Source organism: Acromyrmex echinatior, unplaced genomic scaffold (assembly GCF_024713525.1).
Source record: "Acromyrmex echinatior isolate Ae372 unplaced genomic scaffold, ASM2471352v2 Scaffold28, whole genome shotgun sequence".
Classification (NCBI taxonomy): Eukaryota; Metazoa; Arthropoda; class Insecta; order Hymenoptera; family Formicidae; genus Acromyrmex; species Acromyrmex echinatior.
Window position 1 is genome coordinate 69,042 of NW_028259062.1, and position 12,948 is coordinate 81,989.

At 35.4% G+C, this 12,948-nt stretch overlaps 1 long non-coding RNA gene across 2 annotated transcripts; it reads right to left on the reverse strand.

Annotated features, from left to right (window-relative positions):
• Positions 1-272: 272 nt before the first annotated feature.
• LOC147906477 (uncharacterized) lies at positions 273-12,658 on the reverse strand. 2 transcript variants are annotated; one of them, XR_015548397.1, is made up of 3 exons: positions 12,154-12,658; positions 11,121-11,992; positions 273-11,038 (listed from the first exon to the last, which is right to left on the reverse strand). It is a non-coding gene; the product is annotated as an uncharacterized LOC147906477 (long non-coding RNA). The 2 variants fall into 2 exon arrangements; XR_015548396.1 differs by having other exon boundaries at positions 273-11,992.
• Between the last annotated feature and the right edge of the window lie 290 nt (positions 12,659-12,948).

Consider the following 12,948-nt stretch of genomic DNA (forward strand, 5'->3'; position numbering starts at 1 on the left):
AGTATCGATATGATCACTCTATTCAAACGTTCCTCTTGTCCGTTTGCCCTTGGCAATCCCGTGGTAACTGTCACGTGTTCAATTCCTTCACTCTGACAATACTCCTTGAACTCTTGGGAGGTAAAAGCTGTGCCTCTATCCGTCACGATTTGTTTCGGACTCCCGAATATTTGTTTTCGAATGTCTAACCGATTTGTAACCTCGCGAGTTGTGGTAGGTATTTAGTCGGATACAACCATACAAATTTAGTAAAACTATCAATAAAGCGAGAATATGATTGTAGTTTTTATTAGTGGTATCTAACGGCCCTAAATGATCGGCATGATATGTGTGTAATGGTACATAAGGTTTGGGAATGGGGTGCAAATATCCTTCCTGCCTACCTTCTTTGCGATTCGTTAATATACACTGCACGCAATGTGTCGTTCTACTTTATTTCTTAAATCGCGTATAAAATACTCCTGCCGAATATGCTCTTCGGTACATTTTGCCGCCATATGTCCTTTCTCGTGAATTTCTCTCGAATTACGCCTAATTATAGCGTTCTAGGAATAACAAGTAAATCCCTATCATCTTGAAATTTATATAATAAATCGCCGCTTATGTGATAAATCTTATACGATTTGTCTTTGACAATTTCTTTTATCGCTTGAATCTCTTCATCGCTTGTTTATTGACTCCTAATTTGTGGTATAATTGGGCTTTTCACTATTGTCATAATCGGATGCCGACTCAAAGTATCGACGTGTTTCATACGGATTCCCGGTCTGCGTTCTATGATGTAATCATAATCCTCTAACACTAAAGCCCATCTCGCAATACGTGTACTTAACTCTTTTTTGCTCATGGTTCGCTGAAAAGCCACACAATCAGTAAGTATTTTAAATTGAATTCCTAACAGATACACTCGGAATTTTCTAAGTGCCTCTACTATCGCAAGCGCCTCCAATTCGTAACTCGTGTAATTTCTTTCCTCTTTTTTAGTCTTTTTGCTCATAAAATATACTGAGTATAATAAGTTGTCTTCGTCTGAACGCTGTAGAAGTACAGCTCCATAACTATTTATATTTACGTCCATATGTACTTCTGTTTCGTGTCGCGAATGATATATTTTCAGCACTGGATTCTGAATTAGAATCGTCTTCAATTATATGAACGCGTTTCGAGCCTAATCGTCAAAATTATAATATAAAATTGATCTTTCCGCAACATGTCGCTCAACGGTTTCGCGATTGTAGAATACGAAGGTATAAACTTTCTGAAGTAACCCGTTAATCCAAGAAAGCTTTGAATATATTTTAATTCTTTCGGCTCTGAGTAATCTATCACGGCTTTGACTTTCTCTTGGGAAGGGTAAATTTTGCCCCCTTCTACTATATGATCTAGAAACTCAATGGTTCTTTTCACGAATTGACACTTTTTAAAATTAATTTGTAAACCGTAGTCGCTAGCTATCTTTAATACGATTCGCAATCGTTCCAACGCTTCTTGTTCGTTTGCGGCACGATCACGTCACCTACGTAAAGCAGCATTATATTTTGTCTAATCAAGTTCCAGAAAGCAGCATTAACGTATCTTCGGAAAATCCTCGGCGAATTACATAATCCAAAAGGGACTTTCAAGAATTGATATTGACCGTTCGGGGTGACAAACGCCGTATATTTTCGACTCTCTTTTTCTACGGATACATGAAAAAATCCATTTTTTAGATCTAACATACTAAACACACAAGCATCCTCTAATTTATCTAGTAGTGACTCGCTTTAATTTCCTATAATCAATACATACACGCGGTGATCCGTCCTTCTTTCTTACTATGCCTATTGGACTCGCGTATTCCGACGTACATTTCTCAATGACCCCGTCGTTTAGCCATTTGGGTATTTCCGCTATTTGGTTTTCAACTATTTCGCGCTAAGGTGCCGGTAATCGTCGCGGTTTTTGAAAAATAGGCCTTTCGTCTTTTGGTACAATACGCATGCTCACGTTGTTTTACACTTATTTATTTGATACGTTTCAACAATTGTCTCTACTTCTTCGCGTACTTTCGGATCCGTTACGTTATTAATGTAATTGGTACCAATGTCTAACGGTTGCTTTTCGATCACGTTGATTTGTGTTAACAATTGAGCAGGTGTTGCGTATAGTTATTCCGTCGTTATTGATGCTCATTTCCGTCATCGCTAGAAAATCGTTACCAATTATGAAGCTTTATTTGGCACAACGTGCACTACACATGGATATTCCTCAGCATCTACTTCTACAATTATATTTACGCAACCTAATGAATGCACTTCGTTTTTTCCAAAACCGGTTAAACAGATACTATTTCCTCGTAGTTTATCTAATTTCATTTGATCATAAACATCTTTGCGCATTACCATGATTTAACTGCCGGTATCAATTAACGCATTAACCCGCACACCGTTTATCATGATTTGTTTAAACATTCTAACATTCTCTCGCTCGATGAATCAATAACCGTATTAATTACCGCCGTCTTTTTATCCGCTACTGCTTCACTATCGTCTGACGCGTTATACCACTTTGCAGTATGCCCGTATTTTTGAATACCGTATTTTGAACACTTAAAACATTTTTTACCTAATTCTTTCTTCTTACTTCTTTAGCTTTGTGTCCTTTACCGCCGCAATTGTAGCACCGCACGTCTGTTTCTTGTTCTTTTTCGCCATTTTTTGGTGTTGTTGGTTTCCTCACTTCCTCTGTCTTCTTCGGCATATTGTTCTTCTCTCTCGTTCTCATCCTCTTAGTATTCTTCTTCCGAATTGCTTCGTATACTTTAAGCTTCTCCTTCTGTCAATTTTTTAACTCCGTACAATAGGATCTTGCTCTGTGCGTCTTCCGGGATTCCGTCAATCACGTATTTCATGAGTGTTTCTGCTTCTATTTTGCCTCTGGCAGCTATTTCTTTCATCACATAATATTCCTGCAAAGTTTCGTCCCTCTTCAGTCTTCTTCTGACCAACATATCGTGTATTTGGGCACTGTTTATTTTGTCTATAAATTCATCTCTTTAGTAGAATTTCTTTTAATTTCTTTCACGATAACGCCTTCGCTGTCGATGAGCATTTTAACAGATCCGGCTAGTGATTTCTTTGCGAACACTAACTTCTGTAATTCCGACCATTCGAACAGATTAGCCGCATCTTCAAATTCAGCTATCCATCTTTCAACCGGATATGTATCTTTTCCAGTGAAAGTTTTAATTGAATCTTGTACGTCTCGATATGTCATGGAGAATTTCGTGTTCACTTGACTGCCTCTGGTAGAGTGGTTCTCTTCGAGATTATTTTCACTTGCTTTGTTGCTTCTTTCTTCCTCTCTTTCGTCGTCTTACTCGTCAACTGTTCCCTCGTCGCTCGCATCTTCGTCTAATTCATCGTTTTATTCACTATCTTTAGGCGTGAGAGTATTTAAATCCATTAAACCATGTACTATGCGTTATTATCTCTTCTCTGTTTCCGCCGTACTCTAAACCAAGAATATTACAGTAGGATATCAAGTCACCGATCGAAAGTTTTCGCGCCGCTTCTATTTTATTCACGTATCCCGTTGTGTCTTTCTTGAAAGTAAAACCCTCAAAGTCTTTGTCTATTTTTTCGATCACCTTCCTTTTCGAAAATAAATTTGTGTAAAGCTGTCACGGCAACAGTCGATGCCGTACGTATCTTCTGCACGTGTGTGAAGTTGGCACCTCATTTTTTGGCACCGCAAATTTTGATAAGAGTTCCATTGGCACTCGCAATAGTTCTATAGTTCCTGATAGGTTTTATAAATAGTTCCGTTGATTTAGTTAAAAAAAAATACTTGAAAATTAAGTACTTTTTAATAACAATTAAACCCGCGCGCTGGCACCGCACCACAAGAGTAAAGTACTCTTTAACAGCCAGTTCCAGTCGACTTATTATAGTTCCTTATTTATCCTATTTTCCTGTAGTTCTATAATAGTTCCGATGATTTTTATAGATTTCGATCGAAGTTCTTGTCTTTAAGTATTTTTTAATAATAATTAAATTTATGGACTGGCACCGCACCACAAGAGTAAAGTATCTCTTAAGAAGATTGTAAGAGCATAAAACATATATTAATATTTACGCTTTAAACAAATTACATATGTGAGTTATGTTGATGACATTGTCTTTATTGAGTAACACATTTTTATATATTATTTACATTATTTGTTATTAGTTTTATTATTATGAACAGAAATTTTGAAAATAAAAATATAAATTTTTTATATACATATTTGAAGTACTAAAAATGACTTATGCAAAGTTTCATTAAGTTTCATTAAGATTCAATTATTTTACAACAAAAAAATATTTTGATTATTTACTAAACATTTAATGTCTTCATTTTAATGTAACTTTGCACAACTTTACGTGAATGTGTTTGTGTGTGTATGTATGTGTGTGTGTGTGTGCGCGTGCGCGTGCGCGTGCATGCCCACATGTGTCCATTAACATTTAACGTATAGTATAACGTGTGGATTAATTTCCTGTGCATCGTTTACTGTCTCACGTTTTTTCTTCAAGTCGTCATATTTGTATCAATGTGTACCTGCGAGTGCATACGCAATATAATGCCCGTTGTTGGTATTTCCATACTGTATGTAATGAACAATACCTGCTAGTACATAATTTATGTTGTTCATAGTAACAGTTTTTGCTATAGAATTTAAATGATATTTATTATTTACATTTCTGTTAAGGTATCTATGATCAATAAATACAGATGTGTCTATTAATATATGTTTTCCATATTCGAAATTACTACACGCTAATGCACCACATTTTTGACAGTTGGATGGAATATTTTGTGCATCATCTATTGCTCGCTGCATATTCTGCAATCCTTGGTGAAAAATTATATCTATATTTATATTGCAGAATACTGATGAACGCGAATTCGTAAAATTACAAATGCACGATTTTATAAATACGTAACTGGGTTCATTTTTAAAAATATTCCGCCAGATGTGCGTTGCAGTTAGTATTTAATCGTTTGATTCCACGTGTATAAACAGTTATCGCGTTACGAAAGAGTGGCAAATTTCTATTATAATATGGAAGCTCTTTCATTATAATGTATGGAAAACAATCTTCCGTTTTCTAAAATGGAGCGAGCCAGTTTAAAAATACCGTCGGTGCATGATTCGGTTGCCTCCCGATATGCTTCATGTGTTGCGATTCTACTTGCTACGAGTTGTAGTAATGAATCGAAAGCACATGTTTTGTGTAGCGTCATTATGACTCCTTGTCTGCTACTGGCTTGCATTTACTTCTGTTTATAATAAGAGGTAAATTTCGCGACGTAATGTTTTTTAAAATGTCCCATTCTGGACATTTGTCCAAGTATGACGGTTTAGTTCGCTTTTTTGGAATAGGCTTGGGAAGTTCTTCAACACACTTGTTGACAATTTTTTCTGAACCGATCAAACCGTGCCAATTCTCGCAAGTATTCCAATTTTTTTTAACTGCGTCATCAGAATCATGCGGGTTGTGCTCAATAGATTATCAGACGTGTAAATTTCGCTCAAAATCCTTATTGGTTTCATGCGAATTTTGTTTAGTGATGAAAGTATCTGTGTTATTTATAGTATACTCGATTTCATCAGTTTTATCGAAATCTTGTCATCACATTTTTGCACATACTCGTCTAATCTATCTATTTCAGGTTTTTTTGTAACAAGTGTTTTGTTAGATACGGATATTTCATCCAATTGCAGCGGTCTATCATTTTTTGTACAAATGTCCTTTTCGTTGGATGCAAGGGTAACTTTGGCATCTAGAAAATGTAGATGCTGCATCACAAATTTGTCAATCCTCATTGGAAGTTGATCTTTAAAAGCTCTATTTTTGAGATCACTAAATTCCGCTTCAACTGATGAAGAAGTTGCGATTTCTCCCGATTTATTAAAATATTGACGCATTATACCCGTCCATATAGACAAATAAGGTAACAAACGTGTTTTGATTTGTTTTGCAAAATCGGGATTGTAACATGCATTTATTATATTACCGTATTCTGAGTTCTTCGCAACTTTTTGTGCAAAAAGTCTCAAATAGAATTGCTCCATTCCAGCCAGCTAGTATTGCAGTTTTCCTCATAACTAGAATTATCATTACTATTATGATTGAGTTTCTGAATTCTCATTATTATCATTATCACATGTGTTATTTGTTTCTATTATATTATTATCTTTTATAATACCATTTAAATATTGCAAACGTTCATTGGACGTCAATGGCTTACCGTCCATTGTACACCCAATATTTTTGCTTAGTGCTACAATTGAAATGGATTCCATAAAATATTTCATTTCTTTCAGAGAATTTTATATGCTTGGCCAATGCAGCGAAGATAAAATGCTCGCACTAATATTTTATCGCTACCTTTTAGACATTTCCATCTTGATATCATACGAATTAGATGACTAACATCTAATCTTATGTAACATGATGGAATCATGTTAGTATTTTCCATAACTATAGTCATGTGGCACTTTTGTAAATAGTCCTTCAAGTCATTACATTTCGCAAAAACATTCGAAACCGCGATTGAATGGCCCAACCAAAATCGGATACAACCGTATATAGTATAGGAATACCTTTAGCAATAACATTGCGCAAAAAAAACATCGCTCTATGATCAGATGAGATCATTTGAAATACCGGAATGCTACCGTCTTTGTTAACAAAAACGCATTGATATAAAAATATCGGGAAATCTTGTGACGTTTCGCGTTTAATTATGCCGCCTGTGGCATCAAGCGTCAAAAACGCTTCTGGATCACTTTTATGCTTTGCCAAATATAATAATTATTGTTCAGTGGTCCAATATATGCAAAAAAAGGGTAATAAGCTAATATTAATAATTGATCCAATGTATTTACTGTGCTTTGCATTATTTAACAAGTTTAATACAGGATTACTAAATATTAATCCGTGCTGCTGCAACAATCTTTCTTCCTTTGCGTAAAACTGTAGAAGAAGGAAGGATTGGAGGATCTTTGTCTCCAAATATCTTTAAACGTTTTGCCTCTTCTCGGCAGAAAGATATTGCATCTTTACGTTGCTCAATCATTTTATCAGCAATTAGTGCATGTTTCTTACCTTTAAGATGTCTTTTCTTGTTTGTATCATGTTTCGCAGAACATATATTTTCTACTGTGCACTGAAAAATAACATCAGTATCGTCGCTTGGTATTCTGAATAGTATGCCTGCAATAGTTGCAGCACATTTCGTGCAACTACCTTGAAAGGAAACATAACAGCGTGCTTCTGCACTAATATGTACATTGTGCTTTTTAAATTTAAAAACACAGACAAGTTTTTGCTGCTGCCACAACTTTTCGACTATTATGTCAGTCCAACTTGATTTTAACACCCAGTAAACCCGATAATTATATATTTTTTTTATAGATTTCATTATTTGCCATTTATCTGCCGATATGACAAGATTGAACTTCTTCGAATATGTGAAAATATTCGAAGATGATATATTAATACTATTTCGAGAAATAGACGTATCAATATTTTCCTCGATTTGATAATCAGTATTGTAATGTTGCATCAACAGATTTTTATATCCGTTGCGATTCTCGCGTACAATGACATATATATGTTTGGGTGTAATATGACAATTACGTTCATGCATTTTCTGCGAAATAATCGTATATACGGGTGCAGAAGGTGGATACGGTTTGCCGTCATTGTCAAGAGTGCGACAATCATCAAGTAACAAAATTTTTAACAAGACAGATTTGTCTTACATAATTACTGTATCATAAGAAGAAGGAGCAAAAACTGCTTAAAAATAAGCGCAAAATGTTCTGTAATAGTAATATGTACGAGGTACATGCAAATAGATTGAGGATTGTAGCATATAACGTCTCTGCTTCCTGAAACGTATAGTGAGCATTCAAATTCCACTCTACACTATCTGTTCTTAAAAAAGAAAGCTTCAAATCGCTGCAGAACGAACAATCGCCGAATAACAGTAAGCTCACGGCATGCGTGTCTAAGACCGAACATTTGGTCCCCGACGCCAGTCTCAACGCCGCAGAGGACCGTCCCCTCCACTTTTGCCCCACCTAACACGACTGCGCACGCAGCGCAGTAGCTGAGCGCGGTGACACTTGGTGAAGGTATACACTCGCAAGTACACATTGGTACAAATACGACGACTTGAAAAAACGTGAGACAGTAAATGATGCACAGGAAATTAATCCACGTTATACTATACGTTAAATGTTAATGGACACGTGTGGACATGCACGCGCCCCAACACACGCACGCACGCGCACACACACACACACGCGCGCGCGCACACGCGCAAAGTTGTACAAAGTTGTACATTAAAATGAAGACATTAAATGTTTAGTAAATAAACAAAATATTTAATTGTTATAAAAAATAATTGGTGAATCTTATTGAACCTTTGCATAAGTCATTTTTAGTACGAAATATGTATATAAAAAATTTAGATTTTTATTTTCAAAATTTCTGTTCATAACAATAAAACTAATAAGAAATAATGTAAATAATATATAAAAATGTGTTACTCAATAAAGACAATGTTATCAACATAACTCACATATGTAATTTGTTTAAAGCGTAAATATTAATATATGTTTTACCCTTGTTGCCCTTACAATCTTCTTAAGAGATACTTTACTCTTGTGATGCGGTGCCAGTCCATAAATTTAATTATTATTAGAAAATACTTAAAGACGAGAACTTCGATCAAAATTTATAAAAATCGTCGGAACTATTATATAGAACTACAGGAAAATGCCAACAAGTCGGCTAGAACTGGCTGTTAAAGAGTACTTTACTCTTGTGGTGCGGTGCCAGCGCGCGGGTTTAATTGTTATTAAAAAGTACTTAAAGGGCAGAACTCTGAGCGAAATCTATAAAAATCGTCGGAACTATTGTAGAACTATAAGAAAATGCCAACAAGTCTGCTGGAACTGGCTGTTAAAGAGTACTTTACTCTTGTGGTGCGGTGCCAGCGCGCGTGTTTAATTATTATTTAAAATAACTTAGAGACCAGAACTATTGTTAAAACCTATCAGGAATTGTAGAACTCTTCGAGAACTATAAAATTTCATAGTTTTCAATTGATTTTTCGAATCTTGCGGTGCCACGGGAAGTTAGCATCGCAAATTTTCAAGTGTTATTTTTTTTAGCTAAATCAACGGAACTATTTATAAAACCTATGAGGAACTATAGAACTATTGCGGGTGCCAATGGAACTCTTATCAAAATTTGCGGTGCCAAAAGATGAGGTACCAACTTCACACACGTATCTTTTGCTTGATTGGTTCAATTTGCGCGAGATTATTTATCTTGTCTCTGCACATTTTACGCAATGTGATAAATGTTTACCGTCGCGCGCTCACTGTTATTGTACCGTCTTGTTCGCGTACACTCAAGACTACCGTCTCACGTTCATTTACGTCGTGCAATCCTGCCACCACACTTTCGATGTCGTTACCAGCGCTACTGTCGCGCGCTTACCCGCGTATTATCACTGCCCTCTCGATGTTGGTGTTACTGACGCATTCACAGTCTTGTCAATGTATTTCTGGTGTCGCTGCGTCACCTTGTAGTTGTACACTCGATGCCTTTCGAATTCTTAACGTCTTCGAGATTTGAATGTCGTCTTCCTTCTTCTTTCCTCCTTCTCGTCGTCGTGTCCTCTCCGTTTTGGTCTTTTCGTCCTTTCATCTCTTCGTCTTTTCCTTCGTCCTGTCGTCTCCCGTTTTATCGTCTTGCGTCTTTTCGTCTTGTTTCTTCTTCATCTTTTCTTTCGTCCTATCGTCTCTCGTCTTATCGTCTTTCGTCTTTCCGTCTTTTTCGTCTTTTCTTTCATCTTTTCTTTCTCTCGTCTTATCGTCTTTCGTCTTGCGTCTTTTCTTCTTCGTCTTTAGTCTTTTCGTCTTTTTCGTCTTTTTTCCCCTTTTGTCTCTCATCAGCTCTTATCCCGGCTGAGCCCCCAAATTTGTAAGAAATAAGATAAATCCATTGATGGAAATGTTCGATGAGCCAATATTGATGGACGACAATTCAGGAGAGAATCGCAAATTACACTTCAACGCTTCGCCGTGCCACACACGTGTTTCGCCATCTTCCAACTAATTAACTCTACTAACCTTCCTGTACCTTTTCCCTTTTGCGCAAGCGCGCTGATACTCTAGCGCATATCGTCATAGTTAGAAACACGCGAACAAAATAAAGATTTATAAACAAAACATATACTCTTCCTACATATATCGCATTGATCGAGTTGTTCAATGTGATTTATTAATTCCTTCTTCATCTGAAATCTTATAACGACTCACACAAAAATAATAGAGTAAGAAACTATATATAAAGATCTTTCACGAGACGATTGCACGCGATTAAGATCATAAATCGAAAGCCGATTATGTTATAAGTATATTAGATATTAGCACATGACTTGCAAAAAATCTAATATCTCATATATTTTTTACATTATATATTCATATAAATATCAATATTAATTAGAAATGCATATATGTGACAACAGATGTGTCTACAGAGCAATACATCATAGATTTAACGATTAAATCATGAAAGTTAATTTAAAACTTTCGCGATAGATTTCCACAATACATACTCTTTAGAATTTATTTTCGTTCAAAAAGAATATATTTTCCAAAAAAAATACTATATATTAATAAAATATACAATATATTAAAAAATTTAAATAATTCACGAGCGTAAACGATATCATTTCTACAGAAATTAGCACAACAGAAGATATGTATATAATAAATGATTATTAATTTATAGTATTGAAGCAATGTTTGTAAGTGAAGGAATTTTAGTTTTATTTATTTTATTTTTAAAATATGCTTATTTTGGAAAAATAGAAATATTATTTAAGGAAAAACGTTATATATACGTACTTATATATACATTCATAAAAAGAAAATGTCATCAGTATCGAATCCGAAAAAATTCTGACTTCAATAGCAGACTTCGATCTATATATTAGGGGGTTGCATTAAAAGTTACTGTGTTTTTTTGTATTTGAGCACTTATTTCAATAATAAAATATATGAATACCTCAATCAAAGTATTTTCCCTCGGAAGCTATTTGCCACTTTTCAGGCAGAAGTTGAATTCCACGACGAAAGAATGGTCTGTCTTTTGAATCAATCCATTCAGCAACCCAATTTTCGACTTCGCTATAATTATGGAAGTGTGTATCTTCCAGAGCATGTTGCATCGATCGGAACAGATGATAATCGCTTGGTGCTAAGTCCGGAGAATACGCTGGGTGCGGGAGAACCTCCCATTCGAGATCCATCAATGTTTGTTTCACGATTATAGCAACATGCGGCCGAGCGTTATCATGGAGTAAAATCACCTTTCGACGATTTGATGTAATTGATGGTCGTTTTTGCATCAAATTATCATTCAAACGTTTCAATTGTTGTCGATAACACTCGGCAATGATTGTTTCGTTCAGTTTAAGCAACTCATAATACACGACACCCTCCATATCCCACCAAATACAGAGCATTGCTTTGTTTGTCGTGAACATCACAATCACCACTTTTGAATCGTCGAAACCAGTTTCTACATACTGTTTCCGATGAAGCAGATTCACTATAAATTTCCGCAAGCAATCAATGAGTTTCAACTGCACTTTTTTTCAAATCAAAATAGTGTAGAAGTACACATCGGAAAAACAACTTATCACGTTGCATTTTAATTCAGTTATAGAAAAACACATATGTAACCAAGGATGATGTCTGTTGACTGAATTTTAGTAGGAAATGTTCACACTTCAAAATGATATAAGTAGCAGATGTCTTTGACCATAGCATACGCAGCTACTGTCATCTAAACGTGAACAGTAACTTTTAATGCAAACCCCTAATACATTTGGATATTTGGTGTGATGGGCCATGATGTGCGTCGTGACTTCCCATCTATAGAAAATAAATAACAAATATTTTTCTCGTTATAATATATATAATATGTATTTTAAAAATAATTACTAACTGGTTATTAATTTCTTTGTTATTTATCAGTCAGTAATAATCGTCCTAAATATTTACTTTACATTATATATCAATACAAAAATTCTAACCGTAAACAGTTGACAACAGAGAAAAATATCAGGGCGCTCCTCGTCACGATCCCAGGCCTGTTCTCTCCTCCGAGTTGATAGACTCGCTCACTGAGCCACACAGCCCTGACGCTGTTGGTATCTTTGTTGTGTGCATATCTAATAAATTTCTTATATTGACGTTCTCATATGTAATATTTTTTATAACATACCGTTCAATAATACATTTCGTTTCTAATTGTACGGTTTTCATAGTAATAATTTTTGAAATTTTGGCTGAGTTCAGCAGAACACAACAGTTTTGCAACCATTTTATGATTCTCTGGTGAGATAGGACCATTCCTCTTGATCTAAAAACATAACTCAATCAGCGCGAAGGAAACTTCCAACAATTACAAAATAAATGTTCTGCTGAACGCAGCCAATGGTTTCTCTAATTAAATGTTTTCAGTTATACTAAAGGTTAATTTTTCTCATCCTAAGAATATTAAATATATGCCCAAAGAAATCATTGGCCCTAAATTAAAACTATTGTAGATTCAAACGCTCTACGGTCACGGAAATTTCGTTAGATACGATTGGTAGTCTCTCTAGTTTCGATACTCGTGATTCTTTTCCGATCATGCCATTCATAATAAAATTGCTCCGTTCAGCGTTCAGCAGGAAAAGTAGCTTTGCTTGCAGTCTGTAATTATTTAGAATAATTACGAACTACATCTCCGATTTTGATGAAATTAGACGCGTTTTTGCTCAAACCGAAAGAATCTGTAAGAAAAAACGTTAAATCGGCTCCATGAACAGAGATATTAAAGGCCA